This window comes from Zea mays, chromosome 9 (assembly GCF_902167145.1).
Source record: "Zea mays cultivar B73 chromosome 9, Zm-B73-REFERENCE-NAM-5.0, whole genome shotgun sequence".
Classification (NCBI taxonomy): Eukaryota; Viridiplantae; Streptophyta; class Magnoliopsida; order Poales; family Poaceae; genus Zea; species Zea mays.
In genome coordinates, this window is record NC_050104.1 from 53280945 (window position 1) to 53297367 (window position 16423).

Consider the following 16423-nt stretch of genomic DNA (forward strand, 5'->3'; position numbering starts at 1 on the left):
CCATTTGGAGGTGTGGGAGCCCAAGCAACATACCAAGGCATATTGTAGACATTTCCAAGTGCTCAAACACCCATGTGCTTAATAGAATCACTTAGTGATTAGCGTAGGTGCTTTGCGAAGTGCTTAGGTTAGTTAGACCGCATTAGCGCTTGCTCTAGGTGAATCCTAGTTAGTTGAGTGAGTTTAGACAAACCACACAACCCCTCGGCTCTTGCGTGAGCCGTTGTAATTGTACCGAGCGGGGCGAGTGTCTTGCGAGACCGTGACAACTGCGTTTGTGTCACGGCCGCCACCGTGTACCGGAGGGAACGAGGCCCGCGGCGTTTCGGCTGGAAGCTCGATAGTGGAGACAGTGGGGAGCGTCTGAGAGGAGCCGGAAGCGGAGCACCACTTGCGCGTGGAGAAGGCCCGCAACTCTCTATGGAGTTACTCGACCGAGGTGCTTGGCCCTCGCGTGGGCTTGCCTTTGCGTAGGGGCACCAACGAGGATTAGTCAGGACCTTGCGCGGTTCCGGATACCTCGGTAAAAATACCGGCGTCATCCACGAGAGTTTGCTTCTCTACTTTGCTCTTTAAGTTTCCGCATTTATATTAAGCATTTAAGTTTCAATCTTGTATACATACATATTTAGTGTAGATTGAAACTTAGCCTTTGCGGTAGAGATAGCAACACTTAGACAAAACCTAGTTTGCACATTCTAGTTTGACTATTTGCATAGGTTTTGCTCTAGGGATTTATTTGTGGCCTAGTTTAGCGAAAGTTTTAGAAGTCCTAATTCACCCCCGCCTCTTAGGCGTCACCCGTTTCCAACAATGGCTTTGTACGTGAGTGGTGTTACAGGTGGTGTCTACCGACCTGTGAGATGCTAATGAGATGAAAATGGAGGGGATCCCCCTTGGCCTTATATACACGACCGTAGGGTGCTTCCCGCATACATGTTGATCATACTTTTCCTGCTTATCTCCTAATTAATAGCAAACAACCTTCACTATCCCGTGGAAAACCCGACGCCTCCGCTTGAAGCTATCTCCAGTGTTTGAGGATGTCAGGCACGGGAAAAACGAACAGCCTCAACACGATCACGCCCAAACTACGACTAGCTCGAGCGTGGGCCCATCGTGCTCCTGGGTCGGCCTGCTTCTACTATTCCCATTTGCTCGGCCCACGGCGGGATGTCACAGAGGGGCGACTGCCATGTGGCCCCGGGCGAAGTTTTCTCCCTCGAGTGGACCCAGGGGATATCCGTCCCCCACAAGCCCCCAATCTTTGAGCTGACTTTGAAATAATCGATTCAAAGGTTCCCGGTTCTTACTTATGAGCTCATCGTCTAACTTGAGATATTTACAATTTCGTTGGGTGACCCATTTGGTGTAGCCCCGAGCTTTGAGTTGATTTTGAAATAATCAACACAAAGGTCTTTATCTTATGGTTTATAATTTAGCACTCAGTTTTAAAGTTTCGTGAGTCCGTTGGTGCACCCAATGTGTGCAGCCCCCGAGCTTTGAGTTGATTTTGAAATAATCAATTCAAAGGTCTTCATCTTATGTTTTAGAATTCAGCACTCGGCTTCAAAGTTTTGTGAGTCCGTTGGGTGCACCGAAGGTGCACCCAATGGGTGTAGCCCACGAGCTTTGAGTTGATTTTGAAATAATCTATTCAAAGGTATTCATCTTATGCTTTAGAATTCAACACTCGGCTTCAAAGTTTTGTGAGTGGGTGTAGCCCCCGAGCTTTGAGTTGATTTTGAAATAATCAATTCAAAGGTCTTCATCTAATGCTTTAAAATTCAGCACTCGACTTCAAAGTTTTGTGAGTCTGTTGGGTGCACCAAAGGTGCACCCAATGAGTGTAGCCCCCAAGCTTTGAGTTGATTTTGAAATAATCAATTCAAAGGTCTTCATCTTATGCTTTTTCCAAAATGATCTTTTGGAATAGCTTGGTGACGACATCTGTGCATATCTTGTTTGGTCTAGAATCAATTTGATCGACGACGAGTTGGAGTCTAGCCAGTCGGAACAGAGAGGTCCTAGTTTGTAATACCCAATTTGTAAGAGATAATATAAAAGGGAGAAAATTTATTTCCTTTATTTATATGTGTGTGTTGTATCTACATACCATCACATTTGAACAGCATATTTAAAAACAAATAATTAATAAAAGATATGCTACTAAATCATGCATCATGCTGGGATTTAATTTTTGTGTGCATTTTGTAACAATATAAAAATAATGTAAAAAGAAATATACTAAAGTTCAAAGTGGAATTTAAAATTTAAATGGAATTCTAGAATTTAGCAAAGAGAAGAAAATAAATACTATGTGGATAAAAATAAGTAAATAAAAATATATTATTCCTACACTAGAGTTTGAATTTGTATAGATTACTCAAATGTGAAACTCATATTCAAATTCAAATTTGGATTCAAAATAATTAGGAATAAAGAAAAACAGAAAATAAAACAAAAGAAAAAAAAGAGAAAACTTACTCAGCCTACGCTTGGGCCCAAACCCTAATCCGGCCCATTCCTCCTCCACGCGCGGCCCATCCTTCCACGGCGCGCTCCGCGTCGTCAGACGACGGGCGAACGCGATGACCTCACTGCACCATGGACCCCACACGTCAGCGGCATCGGTACCGCGCACCGTCTGAACTATCCTCCCACTGCCACGGGGGCCCGCTTCACCAGCTGTTTCTCCCAGCGCCACTGACTGCTGGACCCGAGCGGTCAGTTGTTTCTCCTCCGAAGATCTCGCGCGCACCAGAATCCCCACTTTGACCGCGCACATCCATGGCCGCGCCGGGTACTCCGGGACGTGGAGGCTATAACCGAAGCGTCGGACGCCCTACCTCTGTCCATCCGTTTCCCAGCTGAGCAAACTCCAACCTTTAGCAAGCGCGCCGCCAAGTGAGAAGGAGAGAGCGAGGTCGCCGCCGTCGAACATGTAAACCACAGGCTCTGGGTTACCCGTGGGGCACTCTGGAGTTGCATTGTAACCCCCAGACACCTTGGTGGTCGCTAATTTCTCCGTTGGGATCTCTGTGCACGCGGAATTTCTCATCGAAAGTCCTAGCTCCGCCGCGGAACCCATCGCGCCGTGACCCACCTTCTTCACCGCGTGACTACCGGTAAGAAGTACCTCATCTCCTCTGTTACTGCTTACTCTACGTATTGCACCAGTCGGAGTGTCGATTTGGTCACTAGTTTGCCTAGTTGGTGTGCGCCGGTGAGGTTGCGTCGACTTTGTTGAGGATACGCCTCGACCGTAGGATCTCAAACCTAGGGTTAGGATTAGATCCTAGGTCTCGGGCGGGTTGGATCCTGGGCAACCGCATGATCGTGATCTGAGGGACGCGGATGACTCCAGACAACATTAAATCGGGGCCATCGGTTTTGCATCGGGCAGATCGGCAAAGTGGCAGTCTAGATAAAATCTTTGACGTCGGTTTCTGATCCGATGGTCATTATCGCGTAATGCTTCATCCTATGAATGATCTAATCGTAGCCGTCCGCTGTTGATCTCACGGCCGATATCACGCCATACCCTTTCGCACTGGTAGATTTTCATAAGAGCCCTTATATTTTTAGAAAATAGAACCCGCCTCCTCTATAAGAGTAACCTGAGTCTATGGAATTTTGACAGGTTAGACCCTAGGCTTTTTATTAATTGGCGCCCAATCCAGAAATCCAAGGAATTAGTTAATTAATTACAAAAATGAGTTTTTAATATAAAAACAATTTCTATAGCTTGTATAAATCATAGAAAATTCATGTGAACTCGAAATTGATCCATTCCAGTTTCTAAAATTTTGTAATATTATTGTTTATCACCTAGAGTCTTTGTTTTGACATGAAACAATAGTAAAATTTGTTTCCCACTTAATCATATATCAAGCACATAAAACCTTTGGAAATTCATAATTTAAAATCTATAAATCCAAATTTAATGATTTCTGTTCCTATGATCTTAGTTTAATGTGTAGATTATTATTATGTATTTTGTTTACATGTTTGGTGTGATGTTAATTTCTCCTTTATACTATGTTTGTTTGTATTGTGGCGAGTAGAAGAGCCTGTGACTGAGGATCCAGGTGCCTAGTAGATAGAAGTTGCTGAACAGGAGATCGTTGAAGGCAAGTTGTGCCCTTGACCACTTTTTACCTAATAATGTTCTTTAATATCACTTTTTCATGCATATGTTTAATTTTGATGGGACCCAATAGGTCACCCTAGACTGTTTATCTCTTTACCTTGTTATCCCTGAATCACTTGGGTAGTTTTTCTATTGCTATACATGGTTTTGGGTTAATATTTCATTATATCCATGTTCCAATTATTTTGTTATTTTATTTATGTTCATGTCAAGATCATTATTATTAGTTGGAACATGGAGCTTAACTTGAGAAACATGTGCCACCACAAGGGAGGAATGGGACCCCTTGGATAACTAATTAGGAAAGCTAGTGGAAGACTACCTTACCCGAAAGGGGCAAGGGAAGTAGGGGAGTTGCATGCAGGGAGGTTCTCGGGTTGATTTTGCTACGATGGCGGTCAGACGAGGGATTCTTGCAAGTGCTCTTCCCATAAACTGTAGCGGGTTTTCGGAAGCTAGTGGAACTTTGTAAAGGCCTTGTAGTGTTGCCCTGCCTCACTTCCTTGGTAGAGGTGTATGGGAGTCGTGATCCCTTGGCAGATGAGTAACATGACTTGTGGGTACAGGGTACAACCTTTGCAGAGTATAAAACTGGTATACTAGCCGAGCTCACGGTCATGAGCAACTCAGGACTCTCGCATGATTAATATATGGAACTTAAACTGAATTTGTCATTTGCATTTCATGGGATTATTATTTATTTTGTTCTATTGTTATTTATTATGGTTTGGTATTTACTTACATTTAGTAATTGCTAATAAAATTTGACCAACTTATTAAAAGCAATGCTCAGCTTTAACCCCTATTGTTGATCAACCTTACACATCACATGAACTCCCACCTTTGGTGAGTTCATGCCACATTATTGCCCACAACTTGTTGAGCGATAAACATGTGTGAGCTCACCCTTGCTGTCTCACACCCCCATAGGAGAAGAACAGATGGTTCAAGAGGAGCCACACAACGAGGAGTTTGATCTGATCTAGGTGGCATATCCCAGTTGACTTTATGGCGCCAAGGATGATCCTTAGTTTGTTTTATGTTTATCTTTTATATTTCTAATACTTTCGCAGTGTAATAAGTACTCTGATGTTATTGTGACATTTATCTCTATACACTCTGTTATTATATATGTTGTCTTCTTTGGCGATAGGGATGACAATTTTACCTGCAGGTTCGGATATCCATTGGATATCCGACCCGTTGGGTACGGGTTCGGGTACGAAATTTGACCCGCGGGTTGTTGGGGACTTGCTCTCAAATGCTATAAATTGAGAACAAGGCAACATGAAAACATGTTACTTGTTAATGCCCTTCGTCCTTCGAAGCATTATTTCCCCAAGGATATAATGATCTTCGGATGAAGGTCATGAAGGACATACCTTCATCATCTCAATATATATATATATAAATATTGACAGCGAATGGAGCATGTAAAGCATAAGACATGTTGGGTCTATGCTTCGTCGCCGAAGGTCTTCTAGGAAGAAGCGGCTTTCGGCTGAAGCTGTTTGTATGAGATGGCCGAAGGTTCCTCTTCATGAAGCTTCGGTATTACAAACCGACTTAAAGATAGAATGACCTTTTAGTCCATAAAAGTCTGAGTCAATGTTGTAAACTTTTATGAGGGGCATAATTGTAATTCCTCACAGGCTGTGTCCTGTGCCTATAAATAGTGAACAGTATTCCTTTACTGTTCACGCATTCCTGTAATTGCTAACGCATCACTCGGGAATTATTTGTCAAGGCAAAGGTATAAATGTACTTAACCGTTGTATTCAAATATCTTAAATTCATATAATAAAATATGCGAATGGGGTCATTTGTTTTTGGATATACTTAGCTTTAATGTTTAATGTTCTAACTTCACTTTGTATTATCTTTATATGTTTAATTACGAAGGTAAAGCCTTCGTAATATTTATGCTCGTGACCTTCGTCCGAAGTTCATTATATCCTCGTGGAGATAATGTTTCGGCGGACGAAGGGCATTGATATTTAACATTTTATGTTGCCTTGTTCTTAATTCATAGCATTTGAGAACAAGTCCCCAACATTGGCGCCCACCTCCGGTGAACTCACTTCCACTTTTTTGAGCTGATGGCTTCGTTCAACGATCAAGCTGGAGCTGCTTTGGCTCCGAAGCTGCTACTCCCGATAACAGGCGGTTCATGTTCAGAGCCAGCCAACAAGAAACAGAAGAAGGAAGCACAGAGAAGGGTACAGCATGTTGGGGTGCAAGGACCCTTCATCAAGTCAAGATGGTCTCACATCCCTATTACCTTCTCCCAAGAGGACCTTCAACTCAAGGATTACCCACACAATGATGCCATGGTTATCTCTTGTGTTATCAAAGGATTTTTGGTCCACAATGTCTTGGTTGACACAGGCAGTGCAGCTGATATCATATTTGCTAAGGCCTTCAGACAAATGCAAGAGCCAGAAGATAAGATTCATGATGCTACACATCCTCTCTGTGGCTTCGGAGGAAGACATATTGTAGCACTGGGCAAGATCACCATGTCAGTGACCTTCGGGTTCATCAACAACACTAGAACTGAGCAAGTTGTGTTTTACATTGTTGACATGGAATACCCTTACAATGCAATTATTGGTCGTGGCACCCTCAATGCTTTCAAAGCAATTCTTCATCCTGCTTATCTTTGCATGAAGATACCTTCGGATCAAGGACCCATCGCTATTCATGGAAGTCAGGAAGCTGCTAGAAGGGCCGAAGGAAACTGGACTGACTCAAAAGCAATCCATAACATAGATGGAGCTGAAGCTAGCGAACAGTACAAATTCAGAAGGGAGAAAGCAGCTTCAGCAGATCAGCCGAAGCCCATGCTCTTATGAGAGGACATAGCAGAGCAGAAGGTGCTGTTGGGCTCTCAATTATCCGAAGAACAGGAGAAAACCTTGATAAGGTTTTTGTTCAACAACAAAGATGTTTTTGCATGGTCAGCCAATGATCTCTGCGGAGTTAATAGGGATGTTATTGAACACTCGCTCAATGTTGACCCATCCTTCAGACCCAGAAAGCAGAGGCTTCGGAAAATGTCTGATGATAAGGCCGAAGGTGCTCATAATGAAGTCAAAATACTTCTCAGTGCAGGAGTTATCAGAGAAGTAAAGTACCCAGAATGGCTAGCTAACACTGTTATGGTAAAAAAGGCCAATGGCAAGTGGCGAATGTGTATCGATTTTACAGATCTCAATAAGGCTTGTCCGAAGGACGAATTCCCATTGCCAAGAATAGACTCTTTAGTTGATGCAGCAGCTTCTTCAGAGCTCATGAGTCTGCTAGACTGTTACTCAGGCTATCACCAAATCTGGATGAAGAAGGAAGATGAGCCGAAGACTAGCTTCATAACCCCAAGTGGCACATATTGCTATCTTCGGATGCCTGAGGGGCTCAAAAACGCTGGAGGAAGTTTCAGCAGAATGACTGCGAAGGTTCTCCAGTCTCAGATAGGCAGAAATGTCCTAACTTATGTTGATGACATCATTGTAAAAAGCACGAAACAGGAAAATCATATTGCTGATTTGCAGGAGACCTTCGCCAGTTTCAGACAAGCTGGCTTAAAGTTGAATCCAGAAAAATGTGTCTTCGGAGTAAAGAAGGGGAAATTTCTTGGATGCTTGGTTTCAACAAAGGGAATTGAAGCTAATCCAAGTAAAATTGAAGCTATACTTCGAATGGAGCCACCAACTACAAAAAAGGGGGCCCAAAGATTAACAGGGAGGTTGGCATCTCTTAATAGATTTATATCAAGATCAGCAGAAAGAAATTTACCATTCTTCGAAGTGCTGAAATCAGCCGAAGTCTTTCAATGGGGATCAAGCCAGCAAAAAGCCTTCGAGGAACTGAAGCAATATCTGATAGATTTAACAACATTAACTCCACCAACGCCAGGGGCTCCTTTGTTATTATATGTGGCAGCTTCGCACTCAGCGGTAAGTGCAGCACTTGTCCAGGAGAAGCTTGATGGCCAAGTCAAGAAGCAGGTCCCAGTGTATTTTGTATCTGAAGTTCTTAGTATATCAAAGAAAAACTATACAGAATTAGAGAAGGTGTTATATGCTGTTTTGATGGCATCCAGGAAGCTTCGGCATTATTTTCAAGCATACAACATAGTTGTTCCTTCTTCGCAGCCGTTGAAGGATATTATGAGAAATAGAGAAGCTACTGGGCGAATTGGAAAATGGGCTGCAGAGCTCAATGAATTTTGCATTGATTATGTGCATAGATCTTCGATCCAGTCCCAGGCGTTAGCAGACTTCATTGCTGACTGGATGCCAGGGGCTCAGGATGAAGAAACAAAAAAAGATGCCAAAGTATGGACAGTGTTTTGCGATGGGTCTTGGGGAACCTTCGGGGCAGGAGCAGCTGCTGTGTTGGTCTCGCCATCCAAAGTTAAAACTTGTTATGCGGCAAGACTCGATTTCAGTTGTACAAACAATATTACCGAGTACGAAGCCCTGCTTTTGGGTCTTCGGAAGCTAAAAGCAATGGGAATCAGAAGGGCCATTCTTAAAACTGATTCCCAGGTTGTTTCGGGTCATGTCGACAAGAGTTGCAAGGCTAAAGATCCGAAGCTTGAAAAATATCTGGACATGGTTCGAAGAGTCGAAGCTTCCTTTGAAGGATTTTCTGTCAAAAATATCCCCCGAGGACAAAATGAGCATGCTGATTTGCTAGCTAAGTCAGCAGCACATGGGCTGCCCTTACCTTCGGATGTGTTCTTCGAAACAATAAAAGCACCTTCGGTGAAACTTCTTGAAAGAGCAGTCCTCAATATATCTCCTGTTTATAGCGAAGATTGGAGAACCGAGATCATCTCTTACCTTCAGGGTAAATTCCTTTTAGATGACGAAACTTATAACAGGAGGATAGAGGCAAGAGCTCGTCCATATGTCATGATAGAAGGGGAGTTGTACAAGCATGGAGTTTGTGCTCCGCTACTCAAGTGTTTATCTAGAACCGAAGGCTTAGAGTTGATGAAAGAAATACATGCAGGCCTGTGTGGATCTCACATTGGATCTAGGCCGTTACTTGGAAAAGTTTTCCGCCAAGGGTTTTATTGGCCGAAGGCAGCTTCGGATGCAGCGGAATTAGTTCAAAAGTGCGAAGGTTGTCAAAAATGTGCAAGAGATCAAAAACAACCTTCATCCTTAACACAGCTCATACAACCCATTTGGCCATTGCAAAGGTGGGGCCTTGACTTGTTAGGTCCATTGCCACCGGCCCAAGGGAACTTAAGATACGTTGTAGTGGCTGTGGAATATTTTTCTAAATGGATTGAGGCAAAGCCTTTAGCCACAATAACTTCGGCCACCGTCCAAAAGTTTTTCTGGCAGAATATTGTTTGTCGTTTCGGGGTACCAAAGGCCATCACTGTAGATAATGGAACACAGTTCGACTCCGAAGCTTTCAGAAATTTCTGTGATCAAATTGGTACGAAGATCCATTTTGCATCAGTCAGGCATCCGGAGTCAAATGGACTCGTTGAAAGAGCCAATGGCATTATAATGACAGGAATAATGAAGTTAATCTTCAATCAACCTAGGGGAAAGTGGCCAGATCAATTAATCAAAGTGGTATGGAGCCACAACACAACAATATCAAGGTCAACAGGCTTTACTCCATTCAAACTATTGTTTGGTGACGAAGCAATAACTCCGGAGGAGGCTAAAACTGGATCAATAAGAGTAGTAGCTTCGGCAGAATCAGGTTCTGAAGATGCTTATTCTGTGGAAAAAGATGCTTTAGAAGGAATCAGGCTTCAAGCTGTGGAGAATATCAATAAATATCAAGCCGAAACAATCAAATGGCGAGATAGAAAGGTTCGGTTAAAGAATATTGAGCCAGGACATCTGGTGCTTCGGAGAGTGGCCAACTCAGACACAGTGGGCAAGTTGCAGTTGAAATGGGAGGGACCTTTCTTAGTAGCATCTTCGTCAAGACCCGGTTCATATAGATTGAAGGACATGGACGGCAACGACATTCCTAGATCTTGGAATGCGGATGAGCTTCGACGATATTATGTGTAACTTGATGTAACTTTTTATGTTTTTTCTTTTTCATGGCACCCTTTTCCTTTCTAAAGGGGGAGAAAGGTTTTTAATGGGGCCATCATATGTAATTTCCTTTTTTAGTTCTATAAGAGCAAAATCCCCCAAGGAATGTACATGTAAAAGCTGAGAACGCACCATCGAGTGCCGAAAAGTAAAAGGCGAAGAAGCTCCAAAGTCGTTCCTAAGGGAATGCAGAGCTTACAGCGAAAAGTCAGCGCTGATTCCGCCAAAAGTAAAAGGCGAAGAAGCTCCAAAGTCGTTCCTAAGAGAATGTAGAGCTTACAGCGAAAAGTCAACGCTGATTCCGCCGAAAGTAAAAGGCGAAGAAGCTCCAAAGTCGTTCCTAAGGGAATGCAGAGCTGATGTGTGATTGTTTCTAAAGAAATAATGGCTGAGAGTATGGCTTCGGATATGTGTTTGGACATTCATTTGCACATCACATTACATCATAGCATTTGCATTCATAAACATTCATCCAGGCATATGTAGGATAATCATCATCATGGCATAAGTGGTTGCTTCGGCATAAGAGAAGAGCTTCTTCGCGTACAAAAAGGAGAGCTTCGGAAGAAAGGGAAATGTTGTTTTCTATGCTTCGCTGTGTACGAAAAGAAGGGAAGGTGTTTTTTTCGCCTTCGGCTCAAAAAAGATAATTTCGTTCACAACAAAGCACTTCACATACATTAATGAAAGGGTAAGAGCATAATACAAGGTATGAACAGAACTCATTAAAGACAAATTTAGTTACATTTACAAAAAGTTATCTCAAAAGTTCCCTGAGTCTGTCTACAGTCTACTCCTATTTTATCTTCGAGGGATTTTAGCTTCGGCGTCATTCTTTTTAATCATCGACTTCAGCTTCGTCATCCTACATGAATTAAGTTGTTGTAAGTCAAAATCGAGCTTGAAGGAAGAGGTAAGCACAAGGTTTGATTTCTTACTGGTTCAAGATGACTCCGAGCTTCGTCTCCAGCCTTTTCTCGCCCACCTTTTGTCCATATCATTTTTACAAATCTATTGGAAATACTTCGGGCGAGATCAGGAATGTCATCTAGGATTGATGGTGATAAAGTAAAATTGGGTCTATTGACAATCTTTCCATGATCGCAGCCAGCTTTTAGGAAAGCTGCAGCAGTGCCTCGAGAAGCTACCCAGGCATAGAAGTCACCGTGCCCAGCTATAACTTCGTCGAGCTCGTCAATTTCACCCTCAATATGTTCGAAGGTCTTCGGTAAATCTTCAGCTGAGGGGGTGAATTTCTCACTCCTGGCTCCAACTGAGTGGAAAATTTTTCTTAATCGTTGAATACATTTGTTGCTAAATTCCAAACATTTTTCTTGAAGGCCCGTCAATAGTTTTTTCAAATCTGAATTTTGTTGAGCTTCGGCTTCAAGTTTTGCATTAAGATCTCACTTTTCTTGTTCAAACTGCTCAGATTGGCGGAGAAGCTTCGTGTTCAGTTCTGTTATTTTAGCTTCGGCCTCCGCCAATAAACCTTCAGTTGCTTGGAGCTCAAAGTTCTTCTTCTCAACAACAGCTGTTTGCTCCTTTATTTTGCTTTCTAAATTTTCAATTATAACTTCGTGTTTCTTGTCTTCAAAATCTTGCTGCATTTTCAAGGCTTTGCTCAACAGCATACTCTGTACGAAAACAACCTTCGTTAGACATGTTTTCATTATTAAAAACAATAAAAGTTAAGGGAAAAGTAGTTCACCTTGAAATTGGAATAAAATAAACTACCAACGATATGTTGTCGTCGGTAGCGGCTAATGTCCGTCTCTAGCTTCGGAAAACCGATACTCTTTGACAGAGTACCGATAACTTTGGCTCCAGTTTGATCTCGAATACAATTTAATTTTTCATCATCAATACCTCCGAAGAGGAGTGCTCCTGGTTTGTACCCGCAAGATTTGGCATACTCTTTAAGCTCTTCTATTTCGGGTTTTGACAATTTTTCTCCAACTAAATTTTGAAACATGAAGGCCTCGTCCTCCGAAGCTTCGTCAACAATTTCCTTTTCTTTCCCTGGCACTGCGGCCATAGCCTCTTCGGCGGCAGTGGTAGCCTCTTCTCTGGCCATGTCTAGCAGCATTTTGTCGATGTCTTCGATTGTGCTTTCTAGATTCAAATCTTCAACTGAGGCAGCTTCGGCAGCCGCGACCTCCGAAGGTGTGATTTCAATATTTGTTTTTTCCTCAGCCGCTGGTGTTTTCTGAGCTGAAGCTCTTGGTGGTGTCTTGTCAATGACCTCTGTCACAGTGATGATTCTTTGTCTCTTTGCTTTAGTTGTTTTCTTCGATTTTTCGGGCTCCTTTTACTTCTGAAAAAACTTTGTCAGTTGAGGCCCCAATGGACTTAGCTTCGCAGGCAGGGATTCAGTCATTACCTTCAGAATTTCCTCCACATCAGCGACAGAAGGTGATGCGGGGGTTTCTTCTTCGTCGGACATTTTTTGCTTCGGAGAAGACGCTTTCCTCTTCTTCGGAATTTTCTTCTTTGATGGCTCTTTCTCATCTTCATTTAAGGCTTCAGTTATCCTTTTCCTTTTCTGGCCCCCGACACCTTTGTTCAGATTTTCATAGTCAGGGTATTCGAAACCCAGAGCGTCCAGCACTCGATTCAGTCTTCGCTTCGGACGGGTGCCGAAGGCCGCGGTCATCAACTGATCTTCTTTTTTGGAATAATTGCCGAGTATTTCATTGCACATTACTTCAATTGTATCCAGCCACTCTTGGCAAGGTGTTTTAAAGTATTTCTTAAACTTGAAATAATAAGGTAACCGTACAAGTTCACCTTCTTTCTTTTCTCCCTTTAGCTTCGGCATTTCCCATTCTTTTAAACTAGGAAAAACCTTGAAGGCCAAAAACTCATGAACCAGGTCTCTTGTACTGATATGCTCTGCGATAATTCTGAATTCATTCATTGCTTTTTGAGTTGGACCTTCTGGTGTCATGTTGCAATGGGGGCGGGTTTCTCCAAAGATTAGTTCAAGTGGACTTTGCACAAGCTTCTCCTTGTCGTCATCAACCTTGACATAGAACCACTCCGACTTCCAGCCTGCTGCCCATTTGCTTCGGTAGCTGATTACAGGAAACTTTGTGGTTTTCCGATAAGCAAAATTATAGCAACCAAAATTGTCATGCAATCCATCCTTTCTAGCCTTCGTCTGATAGTGCAGCTCGTGAACCCGACAAAAGCTGTCCGCAAATGGCTCCACTGCTTGGCTTCGGAGTGCCCAGATATAAACACTAAGCCTAACGATAGCGTTAGGAGTCAACTGGTGAAAATAGATACCAAATCTCTTCAGTACCTCTGCAATAATTCCATGTAGGGGGAATCTTAATCCAGCCTTTAGAAAGCTCTTGAAAATGACTATTTCATCCTTCTCCGGCTTTGGGGTAGTTTCTTCTCCCCCGAAGCGTAATAGCTTCTTCTGATTTTCACTGAAAAAGCCCGACTTCACCATCTTGGAGAGATCAGCCTTCGAAACAGTAGACTTTCCGAAGTCCAAGTGGCTGGGCTTGCTAGGCATGGCAATACGATAATCATCTTCAGGATCAGTTTCCTCAATGTTTTCTTCCTCTGCTTCGGCAGTTGTTTGTTCTGCTTGTTCTACATCAGCACCGGGGATCTTTTCCGAAGTCACTAGCCCGGATCGTTGCATAGCTTCAGAGATGGGAACAGTCTCCGAACCTTCAGTTTCGCCCCCCTCACGCTCAACCCTAGCGGTAGAACGCACCCTGGCCATTTAATTCTGAATTTGTGGAAATTAAATACTTTTTTCTTCCGAAGTTTTTTCTTCTGACGAAGCAGAATTCAAGCTGGAGCTTCGTCCGATTCCGAGAGTGAAGCTTCGGCGATGGTTAAAAATTTTGGCAGCAAAACAGTGCAAATAGCAATGAATGCTGTGGTAACTTCACACCTACTCGTCTGTTTATATAGTACTGCAGGTAAGAAGGCGAAGCGCCAGGATTTTTACACCAGGCGGACACCCGCTCGCACTCGCTGCGTGGTGGACCGCAGAGACCAAACAGTAACTCTGCAAGGTGGGACCGCTACGCGCTGGGAAACTGAATCGTTTCTCGACAACGAGCTCAGGGAAGGTGTTTTTTGGACCTTCGGCTCCCCGAAGCTTAAGAGACTTTTTTCACGGATCAAGCTCGTTACGAAAAACGATCTAGCACCGCGAAAGGGGCTACTGTTGGGTCTATGCTTCGTCGCCGAAGGTCTTCTAGGAAGAAGCGGCTTTCGGCTGAAGCTGTTTGTATGAGATGGCCGAAGGTTCCTCTTCATGAAGCTTCGGTATTACAAACCGACTTAAAGATAGAATGACCTTTTAGTCCATAAAAGTCTGAGTCAATGTTGTAAACTTTTATGAGGGGCATAATTGTAATTCCTCACAGGCTGTGTCCTGTGCCTATAAATAGTGAACAGTATTCCTTTACTGTTCACGCATTCCTGTAATTGCTAACGCATCACTCGGGAATTATTTGTCAAGGCAAAGGTATAAATGTACTTAACCGTTGTATTCAAATATCTTAAATTCATATAATAAAATATGCGAATGGGGTCATTTGTTTTTGGATATACTTAGCTTTAATGTTTAATGTTCTAACTTCACTTTGTATTATCTTTATATGTTTAATTACGAAGGTAAAGCCTTCGTAATATTTATGCTCGTGACCTTCGTCCGAAGTTCATTATATCCTCGTGGAGATAATGTTTCGACGGACGAAGGGCATTGATATTTAACATTTTATGTTGCCTTGTTCTTAATTCATAGCATTTGAGAACAAGTCCCCAACAAGACATAATGTGAACAATAACATTATCATATATATATATTTCTCAGTATATAATCGTAAATTAATATAAGGACGATATTGAATTACATTTGGTACCTTCGGCTTGATAGAAAACAAAGGTATGACCGTGACGCAAAAGCAAATGCCAAGTCAGCGTGAACAGTACGGGGGTACTGTTCATCTATTTATAGGCACAGAACACAGCCTGTGAGAAATTATATTCATGCCCTTTACATTTATTATTAACTTATATACAATTCTATGAGGACTAGATAGCCTTTTTCCCTTTAAGCTGGTTCCTTTTTCCGCCACCTAGCCGAAGCTTCTTGCGCATAGCTTCGGGATTGACTCGACCTTCGTTAGGATCGACCTTCGTCCTGATCATGCTTTCCATATCATATATGCTTTTGACCCGAGTCCGAAGGTACCTATTTACATATCACACTTGGAAAATATTGTTAAATCACATTTTTGAGGACCTTTGGAGGACGAAGGCCCCCAATAGTAGCCCCTCGCAATATTAATTTGTTAGAATAATGAATTCAGATTGCGACATGGACGAAGGCCCTAAGCTGAAGGTCCGAAAAAACACCTTCCCTTTGCTAGAATAGCAACAGTCAATGACAGACGGGGCCCTCCAACTTGGAGTGCGCTGGGCGTATAAATAGGATCTCACACCGACTGCATTTAATACACTGCTTGTGCCATTTGCCTTATTTTCTCAATTTGTTAACTTGCTGCTTACTAGCGCTTGATAGCTCTCAAGCTTTTTAACTTCGGTTTGAAGGACTCATTTTCATCATTTCCGAAGAGAAGATGTCTCAAGACAAGAAGACAGTTGCTGAGACGAAGCTAACCGAAGAGGAGAAGCTTCTTGAGGAGAAAACTGCTGGATTTGTTGAGTCAATAGCGAAAACGAATACAAAGAAGATTACTAAAGAAATTTTGGAGGGCTTGTCTAAAGATACTGATGATAGTGACAGCTATGATGTGGAGAGTGGAGGCGAAGACTCTAAAGATCGACCCTGGCGACCAAGTCATGCAGTCTTCAGGAAATCAACTATCAAACAGAGTCATCTTGATAATATGAGAGGAAGGTATTTTCGAGATATGTCTATTGTGAGGGCTGACGTAGACAGGGCTGTTCCTGCTCCTGAAGAAAACGAAGTTGTGATCTTCCGAAGCTTCTTCAAAGCTGGGCTTCGGTTCCCGTTGAGCAGGTTTGTGGTTGAAGTTTTGAAGACATACCAAATTTTCCTTCACCAGATCACTCCTGAAGCAGTTATTAGAATGGGGAATTTTGTTTGGGCTATGAGAAGTCAAGGTCTAGAGCCAAGTGCCAGATGCTTTTGCAGTATGCATGAACTTTCGTATGAGACGAAGCCCTG